This window comes from Lissotriton vulgaris, chromosome 1_1 (assembly GCF_964263255.1).
Source record: "Lissotriton vulgaris chromosome 1_1, aLisVul1.2, whole genome shotgun sequence".
In the NCBI taxonomy this organism is placed as follows: Eukaryota; Metazoa; Chordata; class Amphibia; order Caudata; family Salamandridae; genus Lissotriton; species Lissotriton vulgaris.
The window spans coordinates 57,004,588-57,020,895 of NC_141685.1; the positions used below are offsets into that span (position 1 = coordinate 57,004,588).

Consider the following 16,308-nt stretch of genomic DNA (forward strand, 5'->3'; position numbering starts at 1 on the left):
GAGGCGCTCAGAGTCCACGTGGACGCCCCACACCTGGAGGAGGAGAGGGGGGACGGGGGAGCAAGTATCTAAAGCATTGTATACAAGGCGGGGGGGGGCAGCCTTTCATCCTTCCGAGGCCGAGTGGGAACATGACGGAGCAGCACAGGGCGCGGGGGAGGCGGGGGTGGGAGGGAAGCGGCGGCCCCCGAAGGTGAGGAGAGCACGCGGGCTGACCCTGATACGGAGCGCGTGACCCGCGAGCTGACCCTGACACGGAGCGCGTGACCCGCGACCTCACCCTCACAGGTGCGTGGCCTGGATTTCACGTCATGACCCAGGGACCTATGAAAGGGGAAAAAACGCCCACGTCACTGGAAGGGGGAAAGAGAAGAACCCGGAAGGAGCGGAGCACGAGGAAACGCCGAAGGTCAGCTGCCCACCGCTGACCCCAGAGACGAGGGGCGCGCGAGGCCGACGTCACAACTGACCCCAGAGACGAGAGGCCACGAGGCCAGGGTGCTGACCCCAGAGACGAGGGGCGCGCGAGGCCCACGCCGCCAGCTGATCCCAGAGGCGCGCGAGGCCGACGCAGCGCTCCGCCACGTCCCTGCAGGCACGCGGCCGACGCAGGTACGTGCCACCCTTTCAGAGGGGCCCGGGAGGGGTCACCCTCCATCACCCCCGGGGGTGCACCCCTGAACCCCCCTCCTCTGTCGCGGGGCTCCCAGTGACTCTCTGAGGAGGAGTGACCTCCTCCAGGGGTCCAGCTCGGGTCTGTCCCTCCCTCCATCACCCCCGGGGGTGCACCCCTGAACCCCCTCCTCTGTCGCGGGGCTCCCAGTGACTCTCTGAGGAGGAGTGACCTCCTCCAGGGGTCCAGCTCGGGTCTGTCCCTCCCTCCATCACCCCCGGGGGTGCACCCCTGAACCCCCTCCTCTGTCGCGGGGCTCCCAGTGACTCTCTGAGGAGGAGTGACCTCCTCCAGGGGTCCAGCTCGGGTCTGTCCCTCCCTCCATCACCCCCGGGGGTGCACCCCTGAACCCCCTCCTCTGTCGCGGGGCTCCCAGTGACTCTCTGAGGAGGAGTGACCTCCTCCAGGGGTCCAGCTCGGGTCTGTCCCTCCCTCCATCACCCCCGGGGGTGCACCCCTGAACCCCCTCCTCTGTCGCGGGGCTCCCAGTGACTCTCTGAGGAGGAGTGACCTCCTCCAGGGGTCCAGCTCGGGTCTGTCCCTACCTCCATCACCCCCGGGGGTGCACCCCTGAACCCCCTCCTCTGTCGCGGGGCTCCCAGTGACTCTCTGAGGAGGAGTGACCTCCTCCAGGGATCCAGCTCGGGTCTGTCCCTCCCTCTGTCGTGTTTTAAGGTCTCTCAAAAGTGCCCAGGTGTGTGTGCGCCTCTTAGTCGTCCGAGACTGTAACACTGCCCGGATCCCCTCCATTTTCCCCTTTGTATTCCTTCTCCCTCTAGCCCTCAACTGCCACGCACTTTTTTTCCCCGAAAGTGAAAATTTAATGGGAAGGTTGGAGGTTTTTAAAATTGGGTTTTATTGCTAAAAGACATAACAATATTGTTGACTATCATATCAATTTGTCTTTTCTGTTCCTATTGCATCCTTCTGATTTTTTTTTTCTAGTGTCCGAGTATTTATCTCATATATTTAAAAATTGTTATTGGCATTTGAAACAATACTTCCAATTTCACTGCCACGCTAGGCAGTGCGATATGAACAATCATACAACCATTTGTGACTCAAGTCAAGTCAGAGATTTATATAGCGCGCTACATACCCGGAGGGTCTCAAGGCGCTTGGAGAAGGGTGGGGAGTTACTTGTCGAATATCCAAGTTTTAAGTTGCTTTCTGAATGCTAGGTGGTTCTGAGTGAGACGAAGGTGAGTGGGGAGTGAGTTCCAGGTTATAGCTGCGAGGTAGGAGAAGGATCTACCTCCCATGGTGGTTTTATTGATGCTAGGTACGGTAGCAAGCGCTTGGTTGGAGGATCGTAGTTGGCGGGAGGGGGTGTAGAAGGAGAGTCGTGTGTTGAGGCATTCGGGTCCAAGTTCGTAAAGTGCTTTGTGTGCGTGGAGTTAGGAGGCGGAAAGTAATCCTCTTATTGACGGGGAGCCAGTGGAGGTTTTTCAGGTAATTAGAGATGTGGTCATTACGTGGGATGTCTAGTATGAGTCTGGCTGATGCGTTCTGGATGCGTTGGAGTTTTTTCTGGAGTTTTGCAGTGATACCGGCGTATAGGGTGTTTCTGTAGTCCAGGCGGCTGGTGACCAGTGCGTGGGTGACCGTTTTTCTGGTTTCGGTGGGGATCCAGCGAAATGTTTTTTTGAGCATGCGAAGAATGTTGAAGCAAGATGATGAAACGGCGTTGACTTGTCTGTTCATCGAGAGTGAGGAGTCCAGGATGACGCCCAGGTTCCGAGCGTGGTCCGTCGGGATGGGTGCTTTTCCAAGGGCCCCTGGCCACCAAGAGTCATCCCAGGCGGAGGGGGAGGTACCTAAGATAAGGACTTCTGTTTTGTCTGAGTTAAGTTTCAGATGGCTGTGCTTCATCCATTCGGCTACATCTTTCATTCCTTCATGTAGCTTGGTTTTGGCGGTGTTAGGGTCTTTGGTGAGTGATAGGATCAGTTGAGTGTCATCAGCGTAGGAGATGATGTTGAGGTTGTGTTGGCGTGCGATGGCCGCGAGGGGGCTCATGTATAGGTTGAAGAGGGTGGGACTGAGTGAGGACCCTTGTGGTACGCCGCAGATGACTTCAGTGGCCTCTGAGTGGAATGGTGGGAGGCGGACTCTCTGGGTTCTTCCGGTGAGGAACGAGGTGATCCATTCCAGTGCTATTCCTTGGATTCCGATGTTTCTGAGGCGCTGTAGAAGGGTGCTATGGCAGACTGTGTCGAAGGCTGCGGAGAGGTCGAGGAGGATGAGGGCGACTGTGTCTCCATTGTCCAGTAGAGTTCGAATGTCGTCTGTTGCTGCGATGAGTGCGGTCTCAGTGCTGTGTTTGGCTCGGAAGCCGGACTGTATGTATGTATGTATGTATAGGCATTTATATAGCGCACTACTTACCCGTAGGGTCCCAAGGCGCTTCGACCGCTGCGAAACCCTTCCTGGCTTCCCTGAGAGATGGTCCCTTAATGGGTATCTCCAGGGTGAGACCAGGCATCCCCGGCGGTCTGGTGGGGCCGTTAGTGAAGATGAGGCAAGCTAATGCTCAGAGTTGCCGAGTGTGAACGCTGATCAGAGTGGGCACCGAGGCGAGAGAATTATCGAGTCCACTGACCCTGGTCCAGAAACCTGCCGCGCCGGGAATCGAACCCTGGTCCCGGGCCGTCCTCTGCTCGCGGGTCTGCCGCCTCTAACCAGTGAGCCACACTACTACTGTGAGGAGTCGAGGGATTTGTTGGTTTCGAGGAAGGCGGCGAGCTGGTTGTTGACAGCTTTCTCGATGACTTTGGCCGGGAATGGGAGGAGCGAGATGGGGCGGTAGTTTTTGAGTTCGGTGGGGTCAGCTGTGGGTTTTTTCAGAAGGGCGCTGAGTTCGGCGTGTTTCCAGCTTTCTGGGAAGGTGCCGGATTTGAGGATTGAGGGAGCAGTTGATGACGTCTCGGAGGTGTAGTGCTATGATGGAGTCTGCTTTGTTGAAGATGTGGTGAGGGCAAGGGTCTGAGGGGGATCCTGAATGGATGGAGTTCATCAGGCGAATGGTGTCCTCAGTGGAGATTGGGTTCCAGTCATTAAGGATGTTCACGGGGGGTGAAGGTCCTGCAGAAGGTTGGGTGGGTTGGTCTCCGGGTCGGTTGTCGAAGCTGTTGTGGATGTCTGCGATTTTGTTGTGGAAGAACGAAGCTAGGGAGTCGCAGAGGGCTTGAGAGGGGGTGATGTCGTTGGAGTTGGCTGAGGGGTTGGTAAATTCTCTGAGCTGTGCTCTTCTATCCGGGGCCCCTTGGGCTGAGCTAGTCTATTCTATCTGGGGGCCCTGGAGCTGAGCTGGGCACTTCTAACCGGGGGCCTCAGGCACTGAGCAGGGCTTTTCTATCTGGGGCCCCTGGGCCTGAGCGGGGCTCTTTAACCACGGGCCCCTGGGCCTGAGCTGGGCTCTTCTATCTGGGGCCCCTGGGGCTGAGCTGGGCTTTTCTATCCGGGGGCCCTGGGGCTGAGCTGGGCTCTTCTATCTGGGGGCCCCTGGGGCTGAGCTGGGTTTTTCAATCTGGGGCCCCTGTGGCTGAGCTGGGTTTTTCAATCTGGGGCCCCTGGGGCTGAGCTGGGCTCTTCTATCTGGGGGCCCCTGGGGCTGAGCTGGGTTTTTCAATCTGGGGCCCCTGTGGCTGAGCTGGGATTTTCAATCTAGGGCCCCTGGGGCTGAGCGGGGCTCTTTTATCCGGGGTCCCTGGGGCTGAGCTGGGCTTTTCAATCCGGGTGTCCTGGGCTAAGCTGGGATCTTCTATCTGGGGGGCCTGATTCTGAGCTGGGCCCTTCTATCCGGGGGCTAAGCTGGGTTTTTCAATCTGGGGCTTCTGGGGCTGAGCGGGGCTCTTTTATCCGGGGCCCCTGGGGCTGAGCTGGGCTTTTCAATCCGGGTGTCCTGGGCTGAGCTGGGATCTTCTATCCAGGGGCCACTGGGACTGAGCTGGGCTCTTCCATCTGGGGGCCCTGGTGCTGAGCTTGTCTATTCTATCCAGGGGCCCTGGAGGGGGCTGGGCTCTTCTATGCGGGGCCCCTTGGGCTGAGCTAGTCTATTCTATCAGGGGGTCCAGTCGCTGAGCTGGGGTCTTCTATCTGGGGGCCCCTGGGGATGAGCTATACTCTTCTATCCGGGGGCCCTTGGGGCTGAGCTGGGCTCTTCTATCCGGGGGCCCCTGGGGCTGAGCTGGGCTCTTCTATCTGGGGGCCCTGTTGCTGAGCTGGGCTCTTCAATCCGGGGGCCTCTGGGGCTGAGCTGGCCCCTTCTATCCGGGGGCCCCAGGGGCTGAGCTGGGCTCTTCTATCCGGGGGCCCCTGGGGCTGAGCTGGGCTCTTCTATCCGGGGCCCCTGGGACTGAGCTGGTCTATTCTATCCGGTGGCTCCTGGGGAGGGCTCTTCTATCCGGAGCTGAGCTGGGCTCTTCTATCCAGGGCTCCTTGGCTCTTCTATCCAGGGCTCCTTGGCTCTTCTATCCTGGGGCCCTGGGGCTGAGCTGGGCTCTACTATCCCGGGGCCCTAGGGGCTGAGCTGGGCTCTTCTATCTGGGGGCCTCTGGGGGGGGGTTGGGCTCTTCTATCTGGGGCTGTGCTATACTCTTCTATCCGGAAGCACTTGGGGCCGAGCTGGGCTCTTCTATCGGGGGGCCCCTGGGGCTGAGCTGGGCTCTTCTATCTGGGGGCCTCTGGGGCTCAGCTGCACTCTTCTATCCTGGGGCCCCTCGGGCTGAACTTGTCTATTCTATCCAGGGGCCCCTGGGGAGGGCTGGGCTCTTCTATCTGGAGGGCCTCTGGGGCTGAACTGGGGTCTTCTATCCGGGGGCCCCTGGGGCTGAGCTGGGCTCTTCTATCCGGGGGCCCCTGGGGCTGAGCTGGGCTCTTCTATCTGGAGGGCCTCTGGGGCTGAGCTGGGCTTTTCTATCCGGGGCCCCTTGGGCTGAGCTAGTCTATTCTATCTGGGGCCCTGGAGCTGAGCTGGGCCCTTCTATCCGGGGGCCTCAGGGGCTGACTTTTAGCCTCAGGGGCTGAGCAAGGCTTTTCTATCTGGGGCCTCTGGGGCTGAGCGGGGCTCTTTTATCCGCGGGCCCCTGGGGCTGAGCTGGGCTCTTCTATTTGGGGGCCCTGGTGCTGAGTTGGATCTTCTATCTGGGGGCCTCCGAGGCTGAGCTGGGCTCTTCTATCCGGGGGCCCCTGGGGCTGAGCTGGGCTCTTAAAATCCGGGGGCCCTTGGGGCTGAGATGGGCTCTTCTATCCGGGGACCCCTGGGGCTGAGCTGGGCTCTTCTATGTGGGGGCCCTTGGGGCTGAGCTGGGCTCTTCTATCCGGGGGCCCTTGGGGTTGAGCTGGGCTCTTCTATCGTGGGCCCCTGGGGCTGAGCTGGGCTCTTCTATCCGGGGGCCCTAGGGGCTGAGATGGGCTCTTCTATCCGGGGGCCTCTGGTGGGGCTGGGCTCTTCTATCCGGACCCCTGGGGATGAGCTATACTCTTCTATCTGGGGGCCCTTGGGGCTGAGCTGGGCTCTTCTATCCGGGGCCCCTGGGGCTGAGCTGGGCTCTTCTATCTGGAGGGCCTCTGGGGCTGAGCTGGGGTCTTCTATCCGGGGGCCCCTGGGGCTGAGCTGGGCTCTTCTATCTGGGGCCCCTGGGGTTGAGCTATACTCTTTTATCCAGGGCCCCTGGGACTGAGCTGGGCTCTTCTATCCGGGGGCCTCTGGGGGGCTGGGCGCTTCTATCTGGGGCCCCTGGGGCTGTGCTATACTCTTCTATCCGGGGACACGTGGGGCCAAGCTGGGCTCTTCTATCCGGGGGCCCCTGGGGCTGAGCAGGGCTTTTCTATCTGGGGCCCCTGGGGCTGAGCGGGGCTCTTTTATCCGCGGGCCCCTGGGGCTGAGCTGGGCTCTTCTATCTGGGTGCCCTGGTGCTGAGCTGGGCTCTTCTATCTGGGGGCCTCTGGGGCTGAGCTGGGCTCTTCCATCCGGGGGCCCTTGGGGCTGAGCTGGGCTCTTCTATCAATCAATCACTCAATCAATCAGTGACACTTATAGAGCGCGCTACATACCCATAGGGTCTCAAGGCGCTGGGGGGGGGGGTGCCGCTACTGCTCGAACAGCCAGGTCTTCAGCTTCTTCCTGAAGGAGAGGTGGTCTTGGGTCAGGCGCAGGTCGGTCGGGAGGGAGTTCCAGGTCTTGGCGGCCAGGTAGGAGAAGGACCTTCCTCTTGTAGTCGCTCTTCGGATGCGGGGGACGGCGGCGAGGGCGTGGTTGGCTGATCGGAGGTGGCGTTTGGGAGCGTAGAAGTTGATCCGGCTGTTGAGGTAGCTCGGGCCTTGGTCGTGTAGGGCTTTGTGTGCGTGGGTGAGGAGGCGGAAGGTGATTCTTTTGTTGACGGGGAGCCAGTGAAGGTTCTATCCGGGGGCCCCTGGGGCTGAGCTGGGCTCTTCTATCTGGGGGCCCCTGGGGCTGAGCTGGGTTCTTCTATCTGGAGGGCCTCTGGGGCTGAGCTGGGGTCTTCTATCCGGGGGCCCCTGGGGCTGAGCTGGGCTCTTCTATTTGGGGGCCCCTGGGGCTGAGCTGGGCTCTTCTATGTGGGCCCCTCGGACTGAACTGGTCTATTCTATCCAGTGGCTCCTGGGGAGGGTTGGGCTCTTCTATCCGGAGCTGAGCTGGGCTCTTCTATCCAGGGGCCCTGGGCTCTTCTATCTGGGGCCCCTGGGGCTGAGCTATACTCTTTTATCCGGGGCCCCTCGGGCTGAGCTGGGCTCTTCTATCCGGGGGCCTCTCGGGGGCTGGGCGCTTCTATCTGGGGGCCCCTGGGGCTGAGCTGGGCTCTTCTATCATGAGCCCTTGGGGCTGAGCTGGGCTCTTCTATCCGGGGCCCTAGGGGCTGAGCTGGGCTCTTCTATCCGGGGGGCTCTGGGGCTGAGCTGGACTCTTCTATCAGCGGCCCCCTGGGAATGAGCTGGGCTCTTCTATCTGGGGGCTCCTGGGGCTGAGCTGTGCTCTTCTATCCGGGGCCCCTGGGACTGAGCTGGTCTATTCTATCCGGTGGCTCCTGGGGAGGGCTGGGCTCTTCTATCCGGAGCCGAGCTGGGCTCTACTATCCAGGGCCCCTGGGCTCTTCTATCTGGGGCCCCTAGGGCTAAGCTATACTCTTCTATCCGGGGCCTTTGGGGCTGAGCTGGGCTCTTCTATCCGGGGGCCTCTGGGGGCTGGGCTCTTCTATCTGGGACCTCTGGGGCTGAGCTGCGCTCTTCTATCCAGGGGCCCCTGGGCCTGAGCTTCTCTATTCTATCCGGGGGCCCCTGGGGCGGGCTGGGCTCTTCTATCCGGGGGCCCCTGGGGCTGAGCTGTGCTCTTCTATCGGGGGCCCCTTTGGCTGAGCTAGTCTATTCTATCTGGGGGCCCTGGAGCTGAACTGGGCCCTTCTATCCGGGGGCCTTAGCGGCTGAGCAGGGCTTTTCTATCTGGGGCCCCTGGGGCTGAGCGGGGCTCTTTTATCCGGTGCCCCTGGGGCTGAGCTGGGCTTTTCAATCCGGGGCCCCTGGGCTGAGCTGGGATCTTCCATCCGGGGGCCTCAGGGGCTGAGCAGGTCTTTTCTATCTGGGGCCCCTAGGGGCTGAGATGGGCTCTTCTATCTGGGAACCTCTGGGGGGGGCTGGGCTCTTCTATCCGGGACCCCTGGGGATGAGCTATACTCTTCTATCCGGGGGCCTCTGGGGCTGAGCTGGGCTCTTCTATCTGGGGACCCTGGGGCTGAGCTGGGCTCTTCTATCTGGGGGCCCCTGGGGGCTGAGCTGGTCTATTCTATCCGGTGGCTCCTGGGGAGTGCTGGGCTCTTCTATCCGGAGCTGAGCTGGGCTCTTCTATCCAGGGCCCCGGGCTCTTCTATCCGGGGCCCCTGGGGCTGAGCTGAGCTCTTCTATCTGGGGCCCCTGGGTCTGTGCAATACTCTTCTATCCGGGGGCACGTGGGGCCGAGCAGGGCTCTTCTATCCGGGGGCCGCTGGGGCTTAGCTGTGCTCTTCTATCCGGGGGTCCCTGGGGCTGAGCTTGTCTATTCTATCCGCCCCCTGGGGAGGGCTGGGCTCTTCTATCCGGGGCCCCTTGGGCAGAGCTAGTCTATTCTATCTGGGGGCCCTGGAGCTGAGCTGGGCACTTCTATCCGGGGGCCTCAGGCACTGAGCAGGGCTTTTCTATCTGGGGCCCCTGGGGCTGAGCTGGGCTCTTCTATCTGGGCCCCTCGGACTGAACTGGTCTATTCTATCCAGTGGCTCCTGGGGAGGGTTGGGCTCTTCTATCCGGAGCTGAGCTGGGCTCTTCTATCCAGGGCCCCTGGGCTCTTCTATCTGGGGCCCCTGGGGCTGAGTTATACTCTTTTATCCGGGGCCCCTGGGGCTGAGCTGGGCTCTTCTATCCGGGGGCCTCTGGGGGGCTGGGCGCTTCTATCTGGGGCCCCTGGGGCTGTGCTATACTCTTCTATCCGGGGACACGTGGGGCCGAGCTGGGCTCTTCTATCCGGGCGCCCCTGGGGCTGAGCAGGGCTTTTCTATCTGGGGCCCCTGGGCTGAGCTGGGCTCTTCTATCCGGGGGCCCTTGGGGCTGAGATGGGCTCTTCTATCCGGTGGCCCCTGGGGATGAGCTGGGCTGTTCTATCTGGGGGCCCCTGGGGCTGAGCTGGGTTTTTCAATCTGGGGCCCCTGTGGCTGAGCTGGGTTTTTCAATCTGGGGCTGAGCAGGGCTCTTTTATCCGGGGCCCCTGGGGCTGAGCTGGGCTTTTCAATCCGGGTGTCCTGGGCTGAGCTGGGATCTTCTATCTGGGGGCCCCTGGGGCAGAGCTGGGCTCTTCTATCCCGGGGCCCTAGGGGCTGAGCTTGGCTCTTCCATCCGGGGGCCTCTGGTGGGGTTGGGATCTTCTATCTGGGGCCCCTGGGGCTGAGCTGGGCTCTTCTATCTGGGGGCCTAAGGGGCTGAGCAGGTCTTTTCTATCCGGGGCCCCTAGGGGCTGAGATGAGCTCTTCTATCTGGGAACCTCTGGGGGGGCTAGGCTCTTCTATCCGGGACCACTGGGGATGAGCTATACTCTTCTATCCGGGGGCGCCTGGTGCTGAGCTGGGCTCTTCTATCCGGGGGCCTCTGGGGCTGAGCTGGGCTCTTCTATCTGGGGACTTGGGGGTGAGCTGGGCTTTTCTATCTGGGGCCCCTGGGCTGAGCTGGGCTCTTCTATCCGGGGGCCCTTGGGGCTGAGATGGGCTCTTCTATCCGGTGGCCCCTGGGGATGAGCTGGGCTGTTCTATCTGGGGGCCCCTGGGGCTGAGCTGGGTTTTTCAATCTGGGGCCCCTGTGGCTGAGCTGGGTTTTTCAATCTGGGGCTGAGCAGGGCTCTTTTATCCGGGGCCCCTGGGGCTGAGCTGGGCTTTTCAATCCGGGTGTCCTGGGCTGAGCTGGGATCTTCTATCTGGGGGCCCCTGGGGCAGAGCTGGGCTCTTCTATCCCGGGGCCCTAGGGGCTGAGCTTGGCTCTTCCATCCGGGGGCCTCTGGTGGGGTTGGGATCTTCTATCTGGGGCCCCTGGGGCTGAGCTGGGCTCTTCTATCTGGGGGCCTAAGGGGCTGAGCAGGTCTTTTCTATCCGGGGCCCCTAGGGGCTGAGATGAGCTCTTCTATCTGGGAACCTCTGGGGGGGCTAGGCTCTTCTATCCGGGACCACTGGGGATGAGCTATACTCTTCTATCCGGGGGCGCCTGGTGCTGAGCTGGGCTCTTCTATCCGGGGGCCTCTGGGGCTGAGCTGGGCTCTTCTATCTGGGGACCTGGGGGTGAGCTGGGCTCTTCTATCTGGGGGCCCCTGGGACTGAGCTGGTCTATTCTATCCGATGGCTCCTGGGCTCTTCTATCCGGGGACCCTGGGGCTGAGCGATACTCTTCTATCTGGGTCCCCTGGGGCTGAGCTGGGCTCTTCTATCCGGGGGCCTCTGGGGGGCTGGGCTCTTCTATCTGGGGCCCCTGGGTCTATGCTATACTCTTCTATCCGGGGGCACGTGGGGCCGAGCTGGGCTCTTCTATCTGGGGGCTCCTGGGGCTGAGCTGTGCTCTTCTATCCGGGGCCCCTGGGACTGAGCTGGTCTATTCTATCCGGTGGCTCCTGGGGAGGGCTGGGCTCTTCTATCCGGAACTGAGCTGGGCTTTCTATCCAGAGCCCCTGGGCTCTTCTATCCGGGGCCCCTGGGGCTAAGCTTTCTCTTCTATCCGGGGCCCCTGGGGCTGAGCTGGGCTCTTCTATCCGGGGGCCTCTGGAGGGCTGGGCTCTTCTATCTGGGGGCCCTGGTGCTGAGCTGGGCTCTTCTATCTGGGGACCTCTGGGGCTGAGCTGCGCTCTTCTATCCAGGGGCCCCTGGGCCTAGGCTCTATTCTATCCGGGGGCCCCTGGGGAGGGCTGGGCTCTTCTATCCGGGGGCCCCTGGGGCTGAGCTGTGCTCTTCTATCTGGGGCCCCTGGGCTGAGCGGGGCTCTTTTATCCGCAGGCCCCTGGGGCTGAGCTGGGCTCTTTTATCTGGGGGCCCTGGTGCAGAACTGGGATCTTCAATTCTGGGGCCTCTGGGGCTGAACTGGGCTCTTCTATCCGGGGGCCCCTCGGGCTGAGCTGGGCTCTTCTATCTGGGGCCCCTGGGGCTGAGCTGGGTTCTTCTATCTGGGGGCCCTTGGGGCTGATATGGGCTCTTCTATCCGGGGGCCCTTGGGGCTGAGATGAGCTCTTCTATCCAGTGGCCCCTGGGACTGAGCTGGGCTCTTCTATCTGGGGGGCCTGATTCTAAGCAGAGCCCTTCTATCCGGGGGCCTCAGGGGCTGAGCTGGGGTTTTCAATCTGGGGCCCCTGATGCTGAGCGAGGGTCTTTTATCCGGTGCCCCTGGGGCTGAGCTGGGCTTTTCAATCCGGGGCCCCTGGGCTGAGCTGGGATCTTCTATCCGGGGGCCTCAGGGGCTGAGCAGGTCTTTTCTATCCGGGGCCCCTAGGGGTTGAGATGGGCTCTTCTATCTGGGAACCTCTGGGGGGGCTGGGCTCTTCTATCCGGGACCCCTGGGGATGAGCTATACTCTTCTATCGGGGGGCCTCTGGGGCTGAGCTGGGCTCTTCTATCTGGGGACCCTGGGGCTGAGCTGGGCTCTTCTATCTGGGGGCCCCTGGGGGCTGAGCTGCTCTATTCTATTGATAGGGGTGATCGGCACTGCACACCAGTGGTTCCGTTCGTTTCTCAGGGATCGTTCCTTCTGTGTGGCGTCCCCGCCCTACCAGTCCAAATGTCATCCTCTGTCTCTTGGGGTCCCACAGGGTTCCTCACTGAGCCCCACGTTGTTTAACATCTACGTGAGGCCGCTGGCTGAGGTTGTGAAGCTCTGTGGTATGACCATGGTGTCGTACGCAGATGACACCCAGCTAGCGGTCACGATCAGCGGGGACTCTGGGGTGGATGCCCCAAGATTCAGAGAAGGACTCAGGGCGGTGGCTGGTTGGATGACGTCCAACTGTCTCCAACTAAACGCCAAAAAAACGGAGGTGATGATCTTTGGGAAGCGGACGGACCTATGGGGAGATACTTGGTGGCCCTCTGAGCTGGGGCCGACCCCCACTCCAGTTGCGGAGATCAAAAACCTTGGTGTTTGGCTGGACCCTTCCCTCAACTTCGTTGGCCACACCAAAAGGACGGCGGCTTGCTGCTTTGGCATCCTGCGCAATCTGCGCCCTGCCCTTAAATACTTCGATGCCTCAACTCGTCAATTGGTGGTGCAAGCAACGGTTTTGGCGCGGTTGGACTATGCCAGCTCCCTTTTTATAGGATTAAACCAGGCTGAGTTAACCCGACTTCAAAGAGTGCAGAACGCTGCGGCCAGAGCGATCGTAGGTCTTCCTAGGTTTTGCTCGGCCGATCCATCTTTGCGAGCCTTGCATTGGTTACCCGTCAGGCAGCGGATCCACTTTAAAGTTTTGTGCCTTTCCTTCAAAATTCTGAAGGGCCTATCACCTCCCTTACTGCACCAACTCTTGCGCCCTTACATCCCGGGCCGCACTCTGCGCTCGCTAGACCAAGAATTAACGGTAGCCCTCGGTTCAAACTCAGTCGGGTGGGGGGTCGCTCTTTTAAGGTGCGGGCAGCCGCACTCTGGAACGCTCTCCCTTTGAAACTCCGGACCTTTGGTGACCTGCTCTCCTTCCGCAAGGCCGCTAAAACTCATTTATTTTCTGAGCTTTGTTAAATCCTTCACTCCCCAATTTCTTAATAATTATTTCGGTTCCCCAGTTGTGTTGTGTTCGCCACCTTGTCGGTGCGCCGGGACGCTCCTTCGCTGGAGCAGCCGTGCGCAATACAAATAGCACTAACATAACATAACATAACATAACATAACATTCTATCCGGTGGCTCCTGGGGAGGGCTGGGCTCTTCTATCCGGAGCTGAGCTGGGCTCTTCTATCCAGGGCCCCGGGCTCTTCTATCCGGGGCCCCTGGGGCTGAGCTGAGCTGTTCTATCTGGGGCCCCTGGTTTGTGCTATACTCTTCTATCCGGGGGGACGTGGGGCCGAGCTGGGCTCTTCTATCCGGGGGCTGCTGGGGCTTAGCTGTGCTCTTCTATCCGGGGGTCCCTGGGGCTGAGCTTGTCTATTCTATCCGCCCCCTGGGGAGGGCTGGGCTCTTCTATCCGGGGCCCCTTGGGCAGAGCTAGTCTATTCTATCTGGGGGCCCTGGAGCTGAGCTGGGCACTTCTATCCGGGGGCCTCAGGCACTGAGCAGGGCTTTTCTATCTGGGGCCCCTGGGGCTGAGCTGGGCTCTTCTATCTGGGCCCCTCGGACTGAACTGGTCTATTCTATCCAGTGGCTCCTGGGGAGAGTTGGGCTCTTCTATCCGGAGCTGAGCTGGGCTCTTCTATCCAGGGCCCCTGGGCTCTTCTATCTGGGGCCCCTGGGGCTGAGCTATACTCTTTTATCCGGGGCCCCTGGGGCTGAGCTGGGCTCTTCTATCCGGGGGCCTCTGGGGGGCCGGGCGCTTCTATCTGGGGCCCCTGGGGCTGTGCTATACTCTTCTATCCGGGGACACGTGGGGCCGAGCTGGGCTCTTCTATCCGGGGGCCCCTGGGGCTGAGCAGGGCTTTTCTATCTGGGGCCCCTGGGCTGAGCTGGGCTTTTCTATCCGGGGGCCCTTGGGGCTGAGATGGGCTCTTCTATCCGGTGGCCCCTGGGGCTGAGATGGGCTCTTCTATCCGGTGGCCCCTGGGGCTGAGCTGGGCTGTTCTATCTGGGGGCCCCTGGGGCTGAGCTGGGTTTTTCAATCTGGGGCCCCTGTGGCTGAGCTGGGTTTTTCAATCTGGGGCTGAGCGGGGCTCTTTTATCCGGGGCCCCTGGGGCTGATCTGGGCTTTTCAATCCGGGTGTCCTGGGCTGAGCTGGGATCTTCTATCCGGGGGCCCCTGGGGCAGAGCTGGGCTCTTCTATCCCGGGGCCCTAGGGGCTGAGCTTGGCTCTTCTATCCGGGGGCCTCTGGTGGGGTTGGGATCTTCTATCTGGGGCCCCTGGGGCTGAGCTGGGCTCTTCTATCTGGGGGCCTCAGGGGCTGAGCAGGTCTTTTCTATCCGGGGCCCCTAGGGGCTGAGATGAGCTCTTCTATCTGGGAACCTCTGGGGGGGGCTAGGCTCTTCTATCCGGGACCACTGGGGATGAGCTATACTCCTCTATCCGGGGGCGCCTGGTGCTGAGCTGGGCTCTTCTATCCGGGGGCCTCTGGGGCTGAGCTGGGCTCTTCTATCTGGGGACCCTGGGGCTGAGCTTGGCTCTTCTATCTGGGGGCCCCTGGGACTGAGCTGGTCTATTCTATCCGATGGCTCCTGGGAGGGCTGGGCTCTTCTATCCGAAGCGGAGCTGGGCTCTTCTATCCAGGACCCCTGGGGCTGAGCTGAGCTGTTCTATCTGGGGCCCCTGGGTCTGTGCTATACTCTTCTATCCGGGGGCTGCTGGGGCTTAGCTGTGCTCTTCTATCCGGGGGTCCCTGGGGCTGAGCTTGTCTATTCTATCCGCCCCCTGGGGAGGGCTGGGCTCTTCTATCCGGGGCCCCTTGGGCAGAGCTAGTCTATTCTATCTGGGGGCCCTGGAGCTGAGCTGGGCACTTCTATCCGGGGGCCTCAGGCACTGAGCAGGGCTTTTCTATCTGGGGCCCCTGGGGCTGAGCTGGGCTCTTCTATCTGGGCCCCTCGGACTGAACTGGTCTATTCTATCCAGTGGCTCCTGGGGAGGGTTGGGCTCTTCTATCCGGAGCTGAGCTGGGCTCTTCTATCCAGGGCCCCTGGGCTCTTCTATCTGGGGCCCCTGGGGCTGAGCTATACTCTTTTATCCGGGGCCCCTGGGGCTGAGCTGGGCTCTTCTATCCGGGGGCCTCTGGGGGGCCGGGCGCTTCTATCTGGGGCCCCTGGGGCTGTGCTATACTCTTCTATCCGGGGACACGTGGGGCCGAGCTGGGCTCTTCTATCCGGGGGCCCCTGGGGCTGAGCAGGGCTTTTCTATCTGGGGCCCCTGGGCTGAGCTGGGCTTTTCTATCCGGGGGCCCTTGGGGCTGAGATGGGCTCTTCTATCCGGTGGCCCCTGGGGCTGAGATGGGCTCTTCTATCCGGTGGCCCCTGGGGCTGAGCTGGGCTGTTCTATCTGGGGGCCCCTGGGGCTGAGCTGGGTTTTTCAATCTGGGGCCCCTGTGGCTGAGCTGGGTTTTTCAATCTGGGGCTGAGCGGGGCTCTTTTATCCGGGGCCCCTGAGGCTGATCTGGGCTTTTCAATCCGGGTGTCCTGGGCTGAGCTGGGATCTTCTATCCGGGGGCCCCTGGGGCAGAGCTGGGCTCTTCTATCCCGGGGCCCTAGGGGCTGAGCTTGGCTCTTCTATCCGGGGGCCTCTGGTGGGGTTGGGATCTTCTATCTGGGGCCCCTGGGGCTGAGCTGGGCTCTTCTATCTGGGGGCCTCAGGGGCTGAGCAGGTCTTTTCTATCCGGGGCCCCTAGGGGCTGAGATGAGCTCTTCTATCTGGGAACCTCTGGGGGGGGCTAGGCTCTTCTATCCGGGACCACTGGGGATGAGCTATACTCCTCTATCCGGGGGCGCCTGGTGCTGAGCTGGGCTCTTCTATCCGGGGGCCTCTGGGGCTGAGCTGGGCTCTTCTATCTGGGGACCCTGGGGCTGAGCTTGGCTCTTCTATCTGGGGGCCCCTGGGACTGAGCTGGTCTATTCTACCCGATGGCTCCTGGGAGGGCTGGGCTCTTCTATCCGAAGCGGAGCTGGGCTCTTCTATCCAGGACCCCTGGGCTCTTCTATCCGGGGCCCCTGGGGCTGAGCTGGGCTCTTCTATCCGGGGGCCTCTGGGGGGCTGGGCTCTTCTATCAGGGGCGCCTGGGTCTGTGCTATACTCTTCTATCCGGGGGCACGTGGGGCCGAGCTGGACTCTTCTATCCGGGGGCCGCTGGGACTGAGCTGCGCTCTTCTATCCGGGGGCCCCTGGGGCTGAGCTTGTCTATTCGATCCGGGGGCCCCTGGGTAGGGCTGGGCTCTTCTATCCGGGGGCCCCTGGGGCTGAGCTGTGCTCTTCTATCCGGGGCCCCTTGGGCTGAGCTAGTCTATTC

General features: G+C 61.6%; 1 protein-coding gene across 1 annotated transcript in view; it reads left to right on the plus strand.

Moving 5' to 3' along the window:
* The first annotated feature begins 371 nt into the window (after nucleotides 1-371).
* LOC147737242 (uncharacterized) overlaps nucleotides 372-16,308 on the plus strand; it is an 80,615-nt gene continuing 64,678 nt past the window's right edge. Inside the window, exon 1 of the mRNA XM_086921276.1 lies at nucleotides 372-612. The gene's annotated coding sequence lies outside the window, so the exon portion shown is untranslated. The remainder of the gene's footprint in view (nucleotides 613-16,308) is intronic.